This window comes from Lonchura striata, chromosome 3 (assembly GCF_050655825.1).
Source record: "Lonchura striata isolate lonStrDom1 chromosome 3, ASM5065582v1, whole genome shotgun sequence".
NCBI lineage: Eukaryota > Metazoa > Chordata > Aves > Passeriformes > Estrildidae > Lonchura > Lonchura striata.
In genome coordinates, this window is record NC_140705.1 from 62,331,098 (window position 1) to 62,352,618 (window position 21,521).

Consider the following 21,521-nt stretch of genomic DNA (forward strand, 5'->3'; position numbering starts at 1 on the left):
GCAAGACTTCTGACAAATTAATGGATTAGTGAGGGGAAATTTACATCAGATTCCCTTAAACAACAGAGCATCAGTAGTTGTCTTCAGTTCCCAAGGCTATCAAGTCAACAGCTTTCATCATTTTAATACCTTCCTAAAAAACTCATAAGACAGAGTACATTCTCGGGAAATCTAGATTCATACAAATCAATGAAAGATAAATCAATGAGCCAAATAACATAATAAACTAACAAGAGAACAGCAATATCTGAACACATAAAAGAATAAACCTTCAATACTTTGTGTCATACAAACCTTTTGGTAAGTAGAGCTTTTTAACTGCTACCTAACTAGAAAGGTTTCTTTTAAGATATACATATATTTGCTTTCTGTCACAGAGTAGTCTATTTATAATCAATGTTTAACTTTTCTGGGATTAAATTTTAAGAACGGTACTTTGAAAATATGTGTCCTTCACCATAAGATTTACAACAAGGAATACTTGGGATTCATTTAATTAGATGATTCTGCCAAACAGAGATGTAGGTATGTCTTTCAATTTTTTTTTCTTACTTATTTCTGTGTATTACCTCATTTTGTGGATAAGGATGAGTGGTTGTTAACATTAAAGGAAAAGAAAATAGCAACACTGTATTCCCATTCTTACTGCCAGTCACTATGTCCTTCTAAAATGCAGATTTTTTTTTCTTTGTTGCCATAATCTCCATAGAAGATATAACGTAGACAGAATAATTACAGTGCAAGATGAGGAAAGTGTGTCCTTTTTAGTTAACATCTTGAGGGGACACATTTTCTTCCTCTTATTTTTGAGCAATATATGTAGCTTTATCACATTTGCTGCAGGCTGTTCCCAGAGGATTTTCAGAAGAACTCTTCCCCCTGTAAATAGGCCAATTCACTTGCAAGTATGTATTCTAGAAAAGAGTAAACATATAAAACTTGAAGGTGGCTGTTACCATGCTCTGGCTGCACCTTGAACTTCACACCTTGTCTACACTAAGGATGTTTTAGGGGAAGATTCACACCTAGACTAGAAAACCTAGTTTGACTTCTGTCAGCATTTTAGCACCATATTGATTAGACTTGCACACACAGTTCTTGAAACACTCACAGAATATGGTGCTACAGACACCTTCTACGTCCAAACAGTGAAATCAAATTAACATTAGGAAGAAGAAATCCCTGTTTCTAAACTTTCTAACTGAAAAAAAAATATTACAATTGCTCCTGCAGAATTGTGGCTGTTACACATATATGCTTATTCATTCAGCTCAATATTTCTGAAGGATGTAACCCTTTGTTTTGCTTTTAAGGTGAATGGGGTGCATTATGAAGTAATTCAGTGAGTACTGACCCTGTATTTTTTTAAGTCGGGATTAGTTCAGAGGATTGTGTAGTGCAATGAGTAAGGAGACTAGAAGGGGAAGAAAAAAATTAAGCTGATGAGAATGAATGACATTTTGGGGGGAATAGTTAATGAAAAATAAACAACTTCATATCATTTATCTATATGAATTCATACTGTTTGTATCACCATCCCCAAAAGTACTCCAAGAACTAAAAGTTTTCGGTGAGATCCCACAGTCGTATGCATTTGACTTACATCCTTAATTTTTTAGAGTGCTCAAATGCTTTAGCTGGGGCTTTCTAAATGTGATCCACAGGCTTCACTGTCTCTTGTAATCATGGCTGAAATTATCCACTGGTTCTGTCAGGGTGAATAGGCACTGTTATCAGAAAAAGGTTGTGGCTCTCTTCTATTAGTATGATGCCTTATCTGTATATATCAAATGTTGGTACCACTAAAGCTATTGCAACTCAAACCCTAAGGCAGGTTTGTCCAGTGCTTTGGGCAAATACTGAAATATAGAGAAAGTTTTATTAAATTACTGTCCATCAGATATACCTGTGTATAGTTTAGTCATACCTCGGATTGCAGTCTACAGTACAATTTCAAAGTTACTTGTCAAGGGTACTCTAAAAACATCCTCTCCAATGACTTTGGTCCTCTGAGACACCCTTCCTGACACTTTCTCACAAACAGGCAGAAAGAAAACATTAGCAACATGGCATGTACTTGCTAAATCTGCTTGCTAAATCTGCCCATTAGAAGATCACAACTGGTACTTTAAACTTCATCATAAGATGCTACAGTAGAGTTGAACTCTAGATAGTGAACTTCCCCCTATCCTAAGTGTTCTTAGCAGTGAAAGCAGCAGGGGTATCCTGGAGGCAGGAGCAGAGTCTCAAGGGTAACTCTTCTGAACACAACAAGCAAGTGCACAACAAGCCCAGAGGCAGCAACAGCAACCCCTTCCTACCCATGGGAGTCCACAGGAGATGGCTTTGCATACTCCACAGTTTGAGGTTTCATACCTGCATAATGCAAGATGGCTTTTGAGCAGTTTTTAACATGGATGAGCCCAGGGACTGAACCCAATCAGGACCTAAAAGGGTAAAGGAACTTTTACAGCAAGGCACAAATACTGTGATTTCACAAGGCCCTGTGATACTGAAAACTACTATTGATGAAATAGTGAATATACACTGAAAATATATTGATGTCAGCAATGCTATTGATAAGTTTTAGAAGAACATGCTAAGGGTTCAAAGTCAGATTGTCATCAAGAAAAGTAGTCGCCAATACAAATTGCAGTCAAGTCAGATTTTGTAGTTGACAGTACCAGTATCTGACATTCCTCATTTAAAAAAGCTACTCATTAGCTGTATGTGTACAACGCATGCTCCACATCCATGGGAGCTTGTGGTGGGCACAAATGAATTGATTCTGCCTGTGTCCATAACCAAGGGAAAAAACCCTAACCCTTAAGTGACCTGTGTCAGAGCATTACACATTGTGTGCTAATAATCTCACCTCTCAACAGCTTTCACTAGCTTAGCACTGGAGTAATGACCTCATGAATCCTTTTCCCATTTAATCAGGGTACAAAGAGGGTATGCTTGCACCTACCCACAGTGCACAGTGCAAATACTGTGTAGGAGGACTCTATAACAAGGATTATTTAACATCTCTCATGTGGACCAGATTTCACTCCTGGAAAAACAAAGGTCTTAAGGATGTGATCAACCCCTAACTCAGGTAGTGGAAGAGAAATAAGAATGTGCTGGGAGGGATGGAGAGTAGCAGCTGTAGAGTCACTGATTGATCGGTGTGGGAGGGGCTCTCATACAAAACTGACTTTGATCTATCTTTTAATCTAGCAGCACAACAACAAATCTTAAGGCAATCAATTCTAATGGTATTAATAGTCTCATTCAAAGTATTCACTTTCTCCCTTAATTTAGGAGGCTGGCTCCACGTTTCCTTGGCAGATTTGTCAAATAAATATTGCTGTTTTTGGAGAGCAGCTTTCCTTACTGCTCCATTTCCTAAACATTCTTGCTTCTTTAAAGAATGTCATAATTTTCTCCCAGGACTGAAAAATTAATAATTCATTCATTTGCTACTTGTTTTGATAATCTTTCTTCTTTGTATGAATAATTTCCATGTTGGCTTGGTTTTCCTTTTAGAAAACTACAGGCAGTTTCAACATTTCTTAATCCAACATGAACTCTGATCAGTTTAGATAATTTTTGTCACTCCTGAGCCATGACTGGACACAGGTCAGGACTCTTAATTCTAGTAATTGCCCCTCCTTCATCTATAATTTTCTCTCTTGAATAAACCATCAGTTCAAATTTTCTTTCCTCTTCCATTCATTTCAGACCTCGCTCAGTGGCCACGGGAATCAATGGGAGATTTTACTGTGAGAACAATAAACAGTATACATACTAAGCAAAATTTTTATCACTTTCAAGTGTATTGAACTGGGTGAGAGAAGCAAATGGAGCAGGGATGGAATGAACTGCTTCAAGACAGAAAGCAATAACTTGAGCAGCAAGCTCACAGAGCTCAGAGCCCTGCAAGCATATGATCATCTTCCACGGCTGCTTAAGTCTCTGGAATAAGTAAATAAATAATAAATACATGAACAGAAGCCAAATTGCAGTATTCCTGTAACCAGTAGCCATGAAGCAGTGCAGTGATTTTTTTTTTCCCATTTTAATTTGGTTTTAACTAAAATACGAACACAAATATATGTAAACACCATATGTAAACCCCATATATCCCTGCTATTAAGGGATTGCATTTTCATTTAAGGGAATGCAATTAAGAAAATACATTTTCAGTTTAAAAGAACTTCCTAATTTCAGAAAATTCAAGCACTTTGAGAATAGACATCTCTGCTGGAAGTTAGAAGACTGAGTTTGATTCCTCTCTCTTTCTTCATATAGTCTTCCATAAGGTTTTGTTATTGACCACTTCCATCTCAGGTTTGGTGCATTTTTCATCTGAAACAGTAAGACAGTCTTTATACACTCACAGTGGGACTTCCTGCAGTACAGGCAACACTGGCTGGTTGTCAGGTAGGTTGGGGAATGTTAACCATATTATCTATCAGGCATCCATATTTCATCTGTAAATTTAGAATTTATCTCACATCATTTAAGACTTCCAAAAATCTGGTCTCCACCCTAATACTGCTAAATCACTTTTCTTTGACCCATACACTTTGACCCATAGCTATGTGAGTATAGCTGACTATGAAGTTGTACAGATTTAGAATGAAGGAGTAAGGCTATGCTCATAAGAACTTAAGAACTCATTTTAAGAAGAGGAATACTGGCATTAAACACTATAACACTTTCAGAGGAAAAGTGGAGAGTAAAATGAAAAGTGATTTAAGAAGACAGAGAATGAACCCATTCCACAGAACAATGGAGGCCAGTGCTTTTCCCATCTGCCTTACCAAAAAGACTCCTAAAATTAAAAATTATTAACTTAGTAGAATTTTTGTCTCAGCCTTTGATAGCCATATTAGCTGATAACCAATTGCTGCATGCACAGAAATAATGCATGTGATTCTGAGTGCAAGTCTTTATACAATGTTGTCTAGAAGTCTAAAACCCACTAAACGAAGTGATTCAGATCACTAAACATAGGTGCATAGTACTATTTTAGGTATCTAAATAGTCTGACAAACCCATAAATAGACTTTATTCTGATAGATAAAGATGCAACACCTTCTGGGCTACTCTGCTGAATTCAGGTGTGAGAGCATAGGGTATACCATTAAGTGCTCATTGTAGCATCCCAAATCATATCCTTATAACCAGATCAAATTAATCTTGAGCTTACAAACTAGACCTGAATACTAGGTAGTGAACTGCAGTAGTCATTAAGTGAGGAAGTAATTCATTTATATTCATTTATAAAAGCATTATATCTGTATCCCCTTCACCTTTTCAAAAGAGCTCCCTTACCCATCATAATAAGGACAGACCTCATATGCAATTTCTGTCACTACTTGTGGGTAATTTAGTAGCACAAGAAATGATCATCATGATCCTGAAATCTCATGTTGTGCTTAGTAAAACCTAAAGCACAGCAGGAGCATTTCTCAAAGACCTTAAAATGTAAACACAAGTTTCTCCCAATAATCTGTTGGACCAGCAGTCTCTTTCCTTTATCACTTTTTGTTAAGAAAAGACATAGAGAGAGAGCTGAGAGAGCTCATATGACAGTGGGAGAGAAACAGAAGATAGTAGAGCTCAAAAAAGGCAGAAGAGAAAAGCTTAGGGGGAGATAAAAAGCGAAAAATAAAGGAAAGAGAAATAGAGACACAAACTCCTAATAGGAAAGAATAGAATAAATCATTTTATAATGAAACCTTCCCCAAAGAAAACACAAGAGAAGCTTTTCTTGCAAACATCAGAAAAAAAATACCATTCTTTTCTTTTTAAGATGTTGCAGGGAGAGATATTCTTCTGCCATAATTTAGTTAATGTATGAAAATGGAGATAACCCCATCAAAAAATCATTAGTAGCACAGAGATCTTTCGGAAAATCATTGTAGAACTTACTCTGGAAGAAGATGCACTTCATGGTAAAGCATAATTATGCAAAAGTTTCACTGCAAATTATATGACAGTTGCCATTAATAAAAATGGAATGCAACATAGAATATTTCAGTGTTAATCCCACAGGCTGATAATTTTAATGTTTGCTTTTGAAATCTAGGTATGGTATATCTGACTGCACACTTAATAACACCATACTAAAAAATACTATAACCAAAGTTTACTCTCACAGCAATGAATTAGCCAAGCATAATCACCTTGTTGAGCACTTAATGCATTTTTTAGAACCTGTATTTCAGTGTACAGCTACATAACACATAAATGTGAGATAAAAAGACAAATCACAGTGTCATCTTGGTGCATCTATAAGATTTTGAATGAGCCAGCCAAAAGGATGTAAGTGTTGTGATTCCTCAACACAGTATTGGACAGCATATGCTAAAAGTCACCTCATTATTCCCCCCAAGAATTGAGAAATAGGTACATAAAGATCTTATGTGGAAGAAGCAATGAGGATATTTAGAGAAATAAACATCAATCCACTGAGTCTTGGGGAAAGATGTAAACACTTCAAGAACTCAGTGAAGTGTTGACTATGAACTGCCCACGTAATACCTTGAAGGTAACAAGCCCTTGGAGGTAGTCAAGAAGATTATCAGAAATATTTGTCTTGCTAATGGCTTATAGAATACAGAAAACATGGCTTATTTAATAGAGAAAACAGGCAAATAACACAAGAGGAGACAACCAAAAAGAGTAAGCCACAGCTGGCTGTGGTCTCCACTTCTGTGTCTGGAAAGAAACCTCAGTCATATATGAAAAGGAATGAGTGGCAGTGCTACCTATTTGTGCAAGGCATTGTGTTCTCCCTACTCCTTAGGTTTTTTTCCCTAGCCTTTCTTTTTTTTTTTTTTTTAATGTTTGGAAGACAAATTGATTGGGATATTAATGTGTTCGTCTTTCCTCTGTAGGAATCTCTTAAGTGTCTAACACCATTCCTAATATTTCGGAAGTGTTAAAAAATCAACAAATGCCAGCAACCCTAGAAGAAGCCCCCATAAGCCCATTTTAACCCTTTTATAATCTTGCTTTATAATCTTCAAATTCTTGTACCCATTTACTCTGATAAAATATAGAACATGGCTTCACATGCCCCCCCATGATGTTAATCCCATCTGGCCAGAGACTGAGAACCCTTGGATTCAAGAACTACAGAAGCAAATGTATGTGGTGGCTGCAACACTTCACATTGTTCAGTATTTATAGCATGTCATTCAGCATTTCCCATCATAAGGAATTCTCATCGATTCCTGATGAAACGTAAAGCATGAGCCGTCATTGTATGACATGCCTGACTACATTAGAAAACAAACCTAAGTAGCAAAAATGCTGTATGATTATGGCTCTACAATGAGATAAAAAGGAGAGAAAGACTTGGTCATCAAGTGGAAAGGCTGTGCTACAAATAGGTTGCATGAATCATGTTAAAATTTTAACCTTGCAATCTCTCCCTATTTTACTTCCTCTTCCAGATAAACAACACATGGTCAATGTCTCTTCATTTGTTTCAGTCATTATACCTTTTTATTCATGTGTTATTAACACCTATGAGTTCTGGTCATGGACAACGAACTTGTGGTCACAGGCAATGCACACAGATCAGAAAGTTATTCCTACTTTACCTTTTATTCCACACAACTTTGGCAAGCAATTTACTAGACAATAAACTATAGTCATTTTTTCTATGAGTGCAGAGATTTCTATATTTTGAGTGAGAAACTGGAATTGTTGTAGGCTGAGACTGAAAATCATTTCTATAATATTGATTCAAGTGGGCAGTTAAATCCATCAGGGCAGAACAGAAAAATGCTTTATGACTATTTTCTTAATAAGGAGAAAGAGATAGCTGCAAATTTTCAAAACACTTCACCTGCCATCTCCTACATTTCCATTCTAGTACCCCCTCCCACAGTTACCTTGAGCTAGAGATGGCATCCTGGAAGCAATGAGCTGCTCACAGGAGCCTTCCTTTCCCATAGGAGCAAACAAATGGCTCCAGGAAGAGAAGGTGGACAGGAAGGACTGTGCAAGTGATAGGGTCTGCAGTCTAAATTACTACCTGACAGCAGAGGGCCAGGCCTTTCATGTGCAAGACAAAAATTACAACATCTCATGTACAATAAGTTATTTTCCTTTGAAATGCAGTCAGAGTTAATAAGAGTGGTATTATATAAGAAAAGGTTTGTTAATTTATTTCCCTAGAATTATCATAGTGCTGGAAAAATGAACCCTCTTATCAAAGCCTGGGAGCTGTGGGCAGCTATAGTGGCTGTGAACACTCTACAGGAAGATGTGACCTTTCCCCTCTTCAGCCTCTGCCTGCACCAAGGACAGCTGTCACTCTCTGACCACTCTGCTTTGGCATTCCTCTTGCAGCTTTTGACATTTTATTTGGGAGCAGAGATAAGGTTGTAACAGGAGAACAATGGAAGCAGCAGCACCACAGAGCAGTTTTCCTCCCTCCACCTCCAGCTGCTCATCCTTCCCCAGCAATGCACAAACAAATAATGCACTGGCAGCCTTTTAACAGCTTGGGATCAAGGGCACACTTTCATTCAGGACTCTGCCATAAGATGATTCATGTTTATCTGAGCCAATGAAGTAGTCAAAACAAGGACCAGTGGTTTCTTTTTATAGCAGCAATTCATTGGAGCATTTCAGGCTTTTTCTGGACTATCTTCTATAGGATGGAATCCAGTGAAAAATATAAATGTTAAAATAGAACAAGCAAGACTTATGCCCATCCGGTGCTGCAAACCCTCCATTAGTGGTATTTAAGATCTAGCCAGTCTTAGAGTTCAGAAGGTGAAAACTTCCTCAGAAGGATCAAAGCTGCTATTTTTGAAGGGAGAACAAAAATTTTAAACCACAGTGGAAAGACATGGAAAAGTAGACTTATCTCTTTTTGTAAGTTTACAATAATTCCAATGTTTTCTAACAGGATTCTGAGTTTCTTCCATTATTTGAAAATGGGGTATTTGGTAATTTTTCTTAAAAAAAGATAAATCTCATAAAAGTGACAAACAAAAACTAAATTCAAATATTTTCAGACACCTCACCTCATAACTTCTTTTACCTGGAGCCCAGGCTTATTTTCCTTTCAATTATTTAACAAGCCGTTAATGCAGTCGACATTTTCATATAGTTACATATTATTTTTTCTTTTTTTTTTGTTTTGGTTTTGTTTTGTTTTCTCAGATTTTGAGCTATATGAGTAACTTTTGTTGTTTCTAGCCAAAATGCTAGAAGCTTATGGCTATTTGAGCATTTTGTTCTGAATCATGGTTTCTGACTTAATTTCATTACTCAGGAGACCATCTTCTATATTAATAAATAAAATACATAATGCAGTTGCAATAATGTCTTCCTTTAATCTGAATATAACAGTTGGCAAAAGAAAATCTAAACACCTGAAACCAAAACAAAAATTTTGCAGATGAAAGATTCTACTTTCAACAAAAAACATATGTATTTTTCCAGATAAAGGTTTTCTTTTGAAATTTTGTTTCTCATTTCATCCAAAAATGCTACAGAAATCTTTAATTGATAGGAAAGTTGTGAAATCTTCTGATATAGCTTCCCCGCACTGCTTAATCATCTTCTCTGTCTAGATGCTTATTTTATTTCTCCTTTGCAATTGTCTGATCTCAGCTCTTATACCTCGTAACGCCTTTGTCTTCTAGATTAAAGATCATTTCAGTAGCCAGATTTTTCTTCCTGTGAAGTTACTCCATCTACGTTATAATCAAGTCACCTCTCAATCTTCTTTACTTTAAAGGAGTGTGAGGGATGAAAGAGCTCTCAGGCCTGAACTCTGGAGGGCCACTAGAATGGGATACCTAGTGTTCATTACAGGACCTATCATTCACCCTCAGGCAACCCGTCTTGTCTACCCCCATGCTTTCCTACTTAAAGATTTTTCTTGGTTGTTTAAATTGCAGTTTTTGTGTGCGTCTGTAGCACAACAGATTAGAGATCTTTTCTAAATCTTTTTCCTTTTTATTATTGCATTTATTAGTGCAATAAAAAGCAGCTAAACCATAGTACAAATGGGTGTGTCCATTGCATCTCATTTACAATTATTTGGTTGGTAACTGTTTTTACACTTTTCTCTAAAGTTTTTCTTTGTTTGCTTGTCTGTTTTCTAAATGAAGCATTGATTTAGAAGACATGAGGATCTCTGGATCACTACTGATCTGATTTCAACAAATGTAGGCTCTTGTTAATATCTTTGTGTGGGTTTTGTGAAAACCCAGATAACTAATGCAGAAAATTCTGTCCTTTTGCAGTATTAGTTCTCCATTTTAATCAAGCATAAACAAGAGGTCCTACCTTATAGAAAAAGCTCTATTAATAATATCAGCAAAAAAATGTGTAGTTTATACATTGCTTTTATACATATTTATGCAGCAATTAAAGACCTTAAGTGACAGAAGTAAAGACAGAAGTAAAAGCTATCATTTAATGATAACTGAACTCCACTCCATAATGCTTATAGGGTTTAATGCAGGGTGAGTTAGTTAAACTTGGAGCAAAGGGTAAAATGTTAATCAAACCCAGGGCAAAGTGAAAGATTTTTGAAAGAATTTCCACAGGTATAACTGCAGTCAGGACAGAACAATTCTGGAAATCCTTCAAAAAGACAAAATAGTATGGTAGGATGAAATAGATAAGCCATGGCAGATAATTTGTTATAGATAACATTCCCTCTGGCCACACAACTCTGTCTGCATCCTATGCACATCATCAATGCCAGCTAAACTATAAACATTGCTTCAGGTTTCTTTTACTGGAATAAGAGCACAGTATATTACTTTCATCAAGGTAGTCACTTATTGAATTCTGCAAACAGAATACTAGAAGTCAGTGCTCATGTACGACAACAAAAAAAAAAAGCTGATGAGGCATAATAAATAAATAACTTTTTTTTTTTCACTGAATTCACATGGTAAAAGTTGGAGATAGAAAAAATTAAATTTTGAACATTAAGTCAGGAAATTTGAAACACCACAGGGGTTCTTTATCTTCATGCTGAGCCACCTTAGATATGACAACAATGAATTTTAGTATAAGCTCTAATTTTGAAATGTACTTTTTTAAAGCAGAGAACCTTTATGAAAATTGTGGAATCAGAATTAAATTAACATTTAGACACATATATGAATCTACTAAGAAATATACTATCATGATTTCAGTTAATTACTTCTTACCCATCCCAATAAATGAACAGGAGTAGGGTTTATTCTATGTCTCAGTCCAATCTGGAGGTCCTCCAAAATTAATGAAGCTGAATATGAAGCATCGCTGCAGGGAAAGAGCAAGCTAAAGTGATAAATTGCTGTAGAAGACACGGACAATTGTGAGGAAGTTTCTGTCAGTAGTTGTATAAGATGAGATTGCTTCATAATTCTGGATAGCAAATTCCACTCTAACCTAATCAATAAATACGAAGACAAGAAAAAAAGGTCCAAGATGAATATTCATTAAAGTGACATTCCATCTCATTTTAAAGTAAAGGGTTTGGGTCATCATGGGTCACCTTAGTGCCAGCACCTTATTTACGCTGTTTTACGCCTTTGAGCAGAAGCCTGAAAGTAAAGCAGATGAGATGACATTCCCTCACCAAACCCATTCTAATCTTGAATTCCTGTACCTGTGCAAGACACAAATTGATTCCTATGATAAAACTGAAAAGATGGTAAACCTATCCAGGTATGTTGACCCTGTTGAATCCAGGGATTAACTGGTGGCATGAATTTATCATCCCTGCTAGTCTCTGGGCTAAACCGAGCTATCTGCCGTTATATTTTATGCTGGCTCCTTCCAGCTCTAACATTTACACTTTGGCTCTCATGGCTTGAACATTAACTTTAGGGATGGCCCATATTAAACCCGAAGAGATCAAAATTGCCATTTGGGAGCAGTTCTTGTGTGAGCACAGTGACTTTTGGACATGTCTGCCTGAATAAGCCTCTACCCTCTTCAGTCTTAATTTCAAACCAGGGGCTGTTTCCATAGCCACAGATCATAGATTGGGCACAGTTCATGCTGGCTGCTGCTGCTGGTTGATCCTGCACTAGCCATAGTCCAGATTGTCCTGGTTTGGCTCTTGACACCTCTAGCCTTGTGTGTTTATATGTCATATAGGTATGTAGAGGAATAGGAATAAAAATTCATACCCATATATGTCTGTAGGTGTATGCACACTGTACACATGTATACAAATACATACTAGAATATGCAAAAAATATATTAATATATACATATGTGTTTAGCTATGCTGATAACAAATACCACTGTTAAACTACGTGATCTATAAAAACACAGGTGATATCTGTCTATGTCAGTGCTAATTTCTGCTAAATCTGTAGCTCAAACACATAAACCCATCCTAACCCCACCTCTCAAAACAATCTTGTAGTAGTCCTTTCTGGTACAATAACTTGTGTATGTTTTTCTTTCCTACTAGAATTCTGACAAAAATATATATTAAAAAAAAAAAAAAAAAAGAACCCAAACACAAACAAAAACAAAAACAAACAAACAAAAAACCCAACAAGACATGCAAGAGCCCTTGGAAGCTTGGTTTGTGTTTTGTTTTTGCAATCAGCAAATCTGATGTGATTCTGAAAGTACCTAAAATGTTCATTATGTATCAAGGACATAGAAAGGCTCTTTAACTGGTGCCCTGGATGGCCTAAAATTGTACTGGCGCCTTCCTGCCTGCTTCAGTATCTTAAACTAGGCATGAATCACAAGTAATTGCCCAGTCTAATCAAATTCTTCCTGAATATATGTTACACAGAGTTACAGAAGATGTGCTATATCTTGAAAAACGGAAATATTTCAAGGTCTAATCAGATCACTATAAGTAGAAAAGCAGTGATCACTAACACCAAATGAAATTAGATTGTGAAAAGTACAGAGTGGGTTATTAGATAAGGCCCAAGTGATCGCTGGTATAAATTATTGATCACTACTTTCAAATTCCACTGTATGACTGACATCTCCTCCCATGTTTCTACATGTGGCTCAACTGTTATATGTTCTAAGAACAGATCAGTGATATATACAAAGCCTGATTCATCATGCTTTAATTTCAGTTTTGACAACATATACAATGCTATTGAGTTCACTGGCAAATAAGTAGAGGTAGTGAATAAAGCTATAATGACCAATAAGAAAATTGACAACTATCTTAAATTTCAGTATGAGGATTCCAGTGCTACAGGATTGAGCTGAGAGAGAATGCTGCAGAAGAAGCAGATAGAGAAAAAGCTGTGTGATTTCAAAGAACATATCTAGTCAGAAGCTAAGTCTTTTTTCACTGCCATAGGTACTCAGAGAGCCAAAACACCAAGGTAAAGAGTGTGCATGTCTGTGTAGGTGTATAAGGAAGACAAGAGTAAGAGCAAGGATATTAGCAGCAGAGGCCTAAGAAATTCCTTTGTTATGAAGGGTAGCATCCTGACTGTTCCTTGGAAGGCTTTCAGACGCAACAAAGAAAGATTCAGTTTATTCAAAACAGAGAAAGCCTCAAAGCATCCAATTCACAGATATTTGGAATTAGAGAAGCCAAGCCCAACAGTTCATGGAGGTTTACCTGTGCCACAGAAATAAGTATGGACAGCACTAAGCAGATACATAGAAGGAAGGGAAAAACCACAGAATTACTCACAATCTACGGATCGTTGGACTGATTTGCCTTCAGACGATCACTGAAAGTCTGTATCTTTCACTTACACTGCAATTTATACTTCATGCTGCCTACTCTTCTGAGCCAGGTGCACACACCAGGTTTTTGGCTCACTTTAACACTTTACTTTCCAGTGGTTTTCAAGATTCTCCTCCTGACTATTCCATCATATTCCTGTGAAACATTTAAAAAAAATCCATATTCCTTATGCAAGAGCTCTACTCTCTCTCTAGAGTGTATAGGACAGACCATTTTTGTATGAAATACAAAAAGAGAGTGGAAAAGAAAACAGGTAACTTGAGAAGAAAAGCCAGTTGCTCTGAATTGCTTTGTTGCAGTAAAAACTAAGAAGTTCAAGTATTGTGAAGAGAATAAAGGATGTCTTTTGGTTTTCATACAGAAGTGTACTCCTCAAAGATTTCCAGTTCAATATTCAAATAAAAAGCATTCAATAGAACTATGAGTTCACCTTCTGATCAACATTATGCACTGCATGTCAAACATATTATTTAGGTCAAAAGTATAATTTTCATTTGACCCCCTAGACTGAATGTTCATATCTGACTGGTTTTTTGGAGTGAAACAAAAATTGACATTGAAGCAAGAATTAATGCATACTAATTGTCCATGTTTTTCACAATATTTTTGTCAAAACAAGTTTCTGGATCAATTGAAATCAGCTGGCTTGGGAACTTACTATCAATTCAGATGGCATAGGTATGAAATCAATAGACCTGTTGAAATTAATAGTCCCATTCAAAAGAATATGACCTGCTAAGTAACCAACATTTAAATAATCACTCCTGGGCTCAATATAAAATTTCCTTGGCTTTAAACAGTAATTTGAGCAAATACTCATTCATTAGCATGTCAGATTTTTTAGATATGGTTTATTGATTTTCAAATCAATGAAGGATGGTTTGGAAAATGCAACAGAAACTGTTTATTAAGAGTTCTAATTTAAATTCACAGAAGTGTTAACAAAAATTGCTAAAGATAAAACCTCTAGTGTATAAAACATTGAGATCAGTTAAGGAAGGGCATCATTTTCACAAGAACATTATGATTTTCTGCATCCATCTGATCTTCCTAGTCTATGAGCAAGTGTCAGAAGAAGTCAGAAGCAGCATATGAGAACATATCTACTGGTGCAGTCAATAATGCTTTTAAAATTCTTAAAAATCAAGAGCGACGAATAAACCTGTAGAAATCTAATTGATCCCATGAAAAGAAAAAGGAAGGTCAGGAAAAATACACTGAGAAGTGTCTACTTCAGAACAGTTCACCACCACTCAAAAGTAAACAGATTTATAGTTACTATTGTTCTCCTAAGATTCATTTTGCAATGTCAGTTCTAGGCTAAGGCAAAGTGCTTCACTCAATTTTTAAATTAATTTCCTATTGTATTCACCTTCTCAGCAATGCTGTTTTCTGGCACAAATGCAGAACTGCATTTCAAATATACACAGAAATAGGATTTTCAATGCAAATACTAACCCTGGAAGAGCACACATGGTCATCCAGTCCAGAAATAGAAATTATATCATGTGGGTTTCTGACCAGCTACAATTGAGCAACACAAATATAAACTTTGGCTGTTCACATATCAACTACTCACAGAAAATTGCTTATGATTAATGCCTTCAGGCGATAATTACTGAAAAATGGCAACCAGAGTCCACTCAAGAAACAAGGAATCCTAACCTGAACACATCTATTTCAGAGAATACACACACACACACACACACACACACACAAAAGATGAATTTATATAAATTATAGACTTCAAACTACTTCTGGGATGAAATCAATTTGTTATTATTTTAGATACAGTGGTTCTAAGTGCAAAATTAATTATTTCCAGTTATCCAAAAAAGAAAATTAAGTCAGCATTACTGACTCTTAATTTACTTACTAAACCATACATGGGACTATTTTGCAGTATTAAGCTACAACAGAATTAGCTACAGAGAAGCAACAGTGTATGAATTTCTGGATATATATAAATTCTAAATGTTATTATACTTCTTTAACATATTTAATGTGTTTCTTTAAGTTGTACAATAAGAAGAAAAGCACAGTCCACACTGTCTGTAAAGATACTGCCTGTATTGCCCTTCGGGAAGTTAGGCTGTACAGAGATTATCAGCAGGTTATTTTCTGCAGCTTGACAGCAACAACTGCATTGTGGGATTTTTTTTTTTCCTTTTTATTCAGACATTTGGAATTGTTTGTTTCTGTTGGTAATGAGTCAGTGTTCCTAACTAATAAGTACTTGAAATTTTCTTATTTCAGAAAAATGACAGCATAACACGAAAGATGCTGTCATTTACTGCATTTTTCTGCAACCTCTGTGACATATATCAAGTAAAGAAACAGAACATTTATTTTTCCCCTCCCTCACTAGCAAGAGAGACTGTGGTGAATTCAAACCATTTTTAACTCCCTAGTATCTGACAGCAGAGAAGAAGAAAACAGCAAGCGCTAAAAAAAGGAAGTTTGGAAGGATGAGTCAGGTAGACAGGAAGAAAATCAGAGATCCACCATCCTCTCCACAAATAAGGCAGAGGGACTAACAATCTCATGGACTTGAAGAAAGATGTCTGGACCTCTCCGGAAGAAAGGATTGCTTGATCCAGCCCAAAACATGGTGCTCCTGAACGCAGCAGGACATTGCTGTAAACTGATTAAACTGGATTATTTTTTATTAACAAATAAATTCCAGGAAGAAAAAACTGCCCCTCTCACAGCACTAAGATAAATATATCTCATTTAGTACCTCTATTACAGGATCACATAGCATCAGCTTAGTTGCTTATTACTACAAGCACTCCTTCAATGAATATAAAATTGGCTTAACAAGCTTCAGATCGAGAGAACTGTGACAGCGATGACTAATACCTACTGTCTCCTCTCAGAGTGACACAATAGCAGTGATCTTTTGTGACTGACTGAGCATGAATATTATTTTCCCCAGTGTGGCTTAATCTACCCTGTCAGACTCACAGGGGGTAAACTAACATTGGTGGGAACCGTTCAGTTAAATCCCTGTGAACTATTCTTTAAATTTCCCCACACACACATCATCTTTTAGGAAGGCAATTATACTGCACAACAACACCCCCTGAGTCTCTGGCATCTCATTGCCAGAGAAGGAACACAATTTCAAGATCTCAGGACAAGTAGGAGTAATGTAGACCATCCTGCTAAGGAAATCTCTTCTAAGTGGAATGAAGATGGAAAATTTCTAATAATAAACGGGACATACTAACAGCAAGAGATCTTACCTTGTCACTGGTATCTTTTCTGCTGCTGGAGCTACTGATACTGACATCTATACTCAAAAAACCTTTCCAGAGTCATCTGCCATGTCTATATTTGGCCCACTGACTGAAAGAAAGCAATATCTGAGGATTCAGGACCAGGTCTATTCAACCAAACAAGCCAAGTGAACTTTGTGCTGCTCTACTTTCATTCTTAGGATTACTATCAGGAAGGGAAAGGACACCTTAGCTAGAAAAAATAGATTACGATACATGTGAGCTGAGTCATGATAAAACATATTTACCTTTCAATATCTTTAAAACTTTACCTTTGAATTTTAATGCCTTTTTTCCTTGCAAGCTCCCCGTATGACTTCACATGTGTCATGCCTACTGCTCTGAGTTACAGCAGTCATCATCACAACCAGTTCCCATCCTTCCCCACCATTTATTTTGTGATATGAATTAGTGAACTGAAGGACTAAGAAATCTTAATTCAGATTTCATTTCTTTATTTTGCCTATGGCCAAATATCTGCCTGTAGTGACACAGAGTATTGTTTTCTATCCACTGTCATTTGTGCAATCCTCCAAGGAGAGTGCAGGCACTGCAAACCCGGATACAGATCACTTCAAATTTCTGTTTATCACTTCTTGGAGCATTTTTACCCAGCAGTATTATTCTCCTACAACTCTTTTGCCATGGAGAAAACTTTAGGTTCAAGATGCTGGTAAGTCATTTCTTCTTCTTTCCAAGGCATTAATATTCCACCAACATCAATTCATTGCTACTTTTCTGTAAGTAGGTTTGCATTCAAGGATACTTAAGACCTCACTTTAAAAGGGACACATAAAAATAAGTAACTCTTTTCCATTACAGCTATTCTCTCCTTACACTAGTTCTTGTCTCTTTGTATAAATAAGGAAAAAACTTTTTCTAAAATGTGCTTTTTCACAAAGCATTAAGAATACATAATAATTTAAGACTAGACGATTTTTCTTTTTTTTATCCTGTACCTATTTGCAGCATTCATCAGCTTTTCCTGAAATCCCCATAAGCTTCTCCCATTACAAGCTCTATACATTTTATTTTTTCTCTGTAAACATCCAGTGAATACAGACTTTAATTAGTAGAGTATTTTCCCTGAGAGTAAACTTTATTAAGGACGCTCTAAGGCCCACTGGAACTCTTCAGCTTTAAGTGAAGCTGAGAAATGCAGGAGGAATGAAAACTGTTAGAAGAAATTCCTTGAAATATTTCTAATCCCATTATAAACTGCAGAGGAGTATGTTCAGGTTAGTATCAAGAAGAGTGGCATGGAAATTTTCTCTCTTTTACGGCACTGAGCCACTGGTTTGGGTTTTATGGAGTTCAGCTGCTCTGGACAGCTAAGACGTGGAAAGGGTAAAATTATTTTCATTCAAAAATGTGAAATGTCATATGTTGAAATTTGGATATATGCACACTCACTGTCATAAATAGAAAATATGCAAAAAAGGAAAGGGCTTAAACACTCCTACAGGGGATCATTCGCTGGCCTGAAACTTTAGCTCACCATGAAATGTTTGCTTGCATTATAAACAACTATTGTCTAATAAGAGATTTGAAGTTTCACTCTGTTCTTTTTTTCTTTTTTTTTTTTTTTTTTTTTTTTTTGTATTCAGTACTGGTTTGTACTTTGTTTTTCACATATTATCTTTGCACTATATAGATCAAATACAATTCTCTTCACAGTCATAGAGAAAAGATGACACATGTAAGTAACGGCCTGAAAATCTTCTCAGTGAAGAACAGCTTTTAGTGCTCTTGTCTGAGCACAAAAGAGCATGGTAGGATATTAAAATATTGCCCTGTTTCCCTTCCTCAACTAGATGCTCACCTTTGAAGACTGACAACTGTGCGACCCTTTTCTGCACTGCCTTGCAGTGCTTATTGCATGGAAAACCTCTGAGGAGCAGGGGTGAACACCAGCTAAGGAATGAGGCAAAGCACTCAAAGGCAGTCAAACTACTGCACTTTCTAAATGCAAATATTTATTCTTTTTAATTTCATTTCTACAGCATTTAGGTGGGGATAGCCATCTTCGTCATACTTCCACAGAGGTGAATTTATTTCACTCATCTTCCAATTTGCTAGCTGTTGCTTATTTTATTACTCCCAACATTTTGTGAGATTCCAAATAAGATATTTATTCAGTGCAAGCAACCTCTGCCCTCCAGGCCAACACAGGGTTTCTTAGATAAACAGCTTCATATATGCTAATGATGATGTCTGCCTGGAAGTAGGGTTATAAAACTCAGAACTACCCCTAGCTCCTTTTTTCCACCATAAAAGAAACAGGTCAAAACATGCCCATTGGGCTTCAAGAGCAGCTTGTATTACCAAAGAAAAAATCCATGACAGTGTAAAGCCCCTGCACGTTATTGCACAGGGAAAGCTAAGTTCTTGTAAAAGAAGTGATGGATGCAAAGTCTAAAAGAGAGCTGAATCCAGTTTGGCCCTTGAAGATGCATGTTGCTATCTAATTTAATTCCTCTTACTAATTTATTAATTTATGCATGACAGAATAATCAAATATGCCTTGGCAAATATTTGCTAAGACCTGCTCCTTCTTTCCTCTTTCACACTATGAGGTGAGATCTTTGACTATGACTGGACTTTTGTCAAAAAAAAAGGATGCCACAGCAATGGCTCAGATTACAGAGAATGGGGTTTGGGCTGAGAATTCTTCTAGGACTCTGGAGAATCTAAATTACACTTGCATTTTGAAATCCTACTTCAGTGTGTTTCTCATACATCCTAATTGCCTCCATCAGGAAGGCAAGACAGAGCTGTAACACCCAAGATTTCCTCCTTACCTGAGATAACCTTGTCTTCTTGTAACACCTCCTTTTTTTATCCTTTTATCCTTTTTTTATCCTGGTAGCTGGGGGAGTGATACAAGGATCTAAGTCCCATCCCTTTTTAGAGATGCTCTATTAAAGTGACAACTTGGGTTGAAAGTCTTCTTATAAGTAGACTTATAAGTGCCTATATATTAAGGTTACTAACACCCTGTTCAGTATTTCCTTAAAACAAACAAGAGCATCTTTTTCCTGTGATTACTCATGGTTGAACAGTGAGGCAAACTAAGTAGGAGATCTTGATTCTCAGCTCAGAAGTTGACCATCAGTTGAGAAAGAAGTCACTACCACTGAAAAGACGCAACAGCAAAATATGTCAGGAAACAAGGGGGAAGGTGGGAGTGGGGCTGTTTATGAGACATATGTGAACCAAATGCCCAGACATGCCTAGCCCACACACAAAAAATTAAAACAAAACAAAACAAAACAAAAAACCAACCAAAAAAAAAAAAAAAAAACACCCATCAAACAAAACCCATCAACTTAGCTGTTCAGACTTAACCAGGAAATATTCTCATCAGATTTTTCACAGGACAGATGGGTATAACACTATTAAAAGTAAAAGAAAAAAAATTAACAAAAAACTAGGAATAGTTAGCTCATTATAAGCCAGCTGGGATGTCTGGTTATATTACCCCACTCTTAGTCTGTTAAATACTGTTACAGTTCTTACCATGAAAACAAAACCAGTTCGGGTTTGTTGTGCTGTTTGCTTTTTTTTTTTTCTGTTCAGCATTTAAGAATGACATGACAAAAATACTATTCCAAATACAAATGTTCTACAAATTCACTAGTTTGATGGTTGTTGGCAGGCATTTCTTTGGGAAGAATTGGTCCTCCATATCAGTAACCAGATCAGAAGGACTCCCAACTGATCAGCTCAGCCTTTGTTCCTATTTAGGAGTGCTAAGGGTGTGCCCAAGGAAGCTGGCTGGCAAGATGCCCTAGAGAGATGGTACTTCTTAGCACTGAGGTTTCCAAAGTGGTTTCACAGAGAGAAGAACCAGACAAAAACACTGTCATGGAAAAACAGGAAATTAATGTAAATCCTTCTACTGTATGCATTTAGTCCTCAAAAATGGCTAATTGAAGCACAAAAAGAAAGAGCTTATGTACTCAAACATTTTAGTATTTTCAATGTTATGACTTGGTCTCACAGAAAATAATGCCTCTTTCCCCAAACCTGGCTGCTCATCGGGACAACTCTGCTTCAACTCAATCAGCAAAAAGAAGGTAAAAGTAAGAAAAAATTATATTAAACCAGACCTCAGCAACAACAGTGCAAAGGCCTTTGTTAGTTTAGTAGTTTGTTTATTTTAGTTTGGAATTTAATGTGCACAGATTATTTTCTGGTTCATATTAAGAAGTAGGAAACAAGTTTCATTGTCAACAAACAACCACCTCCAACAAGGATGTGACAATGTCTTGAAATTAAACTCACTCTTGGTCTAAAATACATTTAACAGAAGGAAGCAATTTTCTTGCATTTTTATCATTATCGATTTTTTTGCAGTACATTGACAACAAAATGACCATTTAGACTTATTCTACCAGTCTGGAATTTAGACAATGTTTAAATGGTTACTTTTGCTTATACAAGCCCATGAAATATTTTCTTTGGTGTTTATGGCCTGATTATCCAAAGAACCAAGCAGATTTTGAAAATGTGGCCACCAC

The 21,521-nt window shown here is 36.4% G+C and overlaps 1 long non-coding RNA gene across 1 annotated transcript in view; it reads right to left on the minus strand.

Moving 5' to 3' along the window:
- Positions 1-21,521, minus strand: part of LOC146767921 (uncharacterized) — a 137,811-nt gene that overhangs the window by 61,586 nt on the left and 54,704 nt on the right. The gene's annotated exons all lie outside the window — the stretch shown is intronic.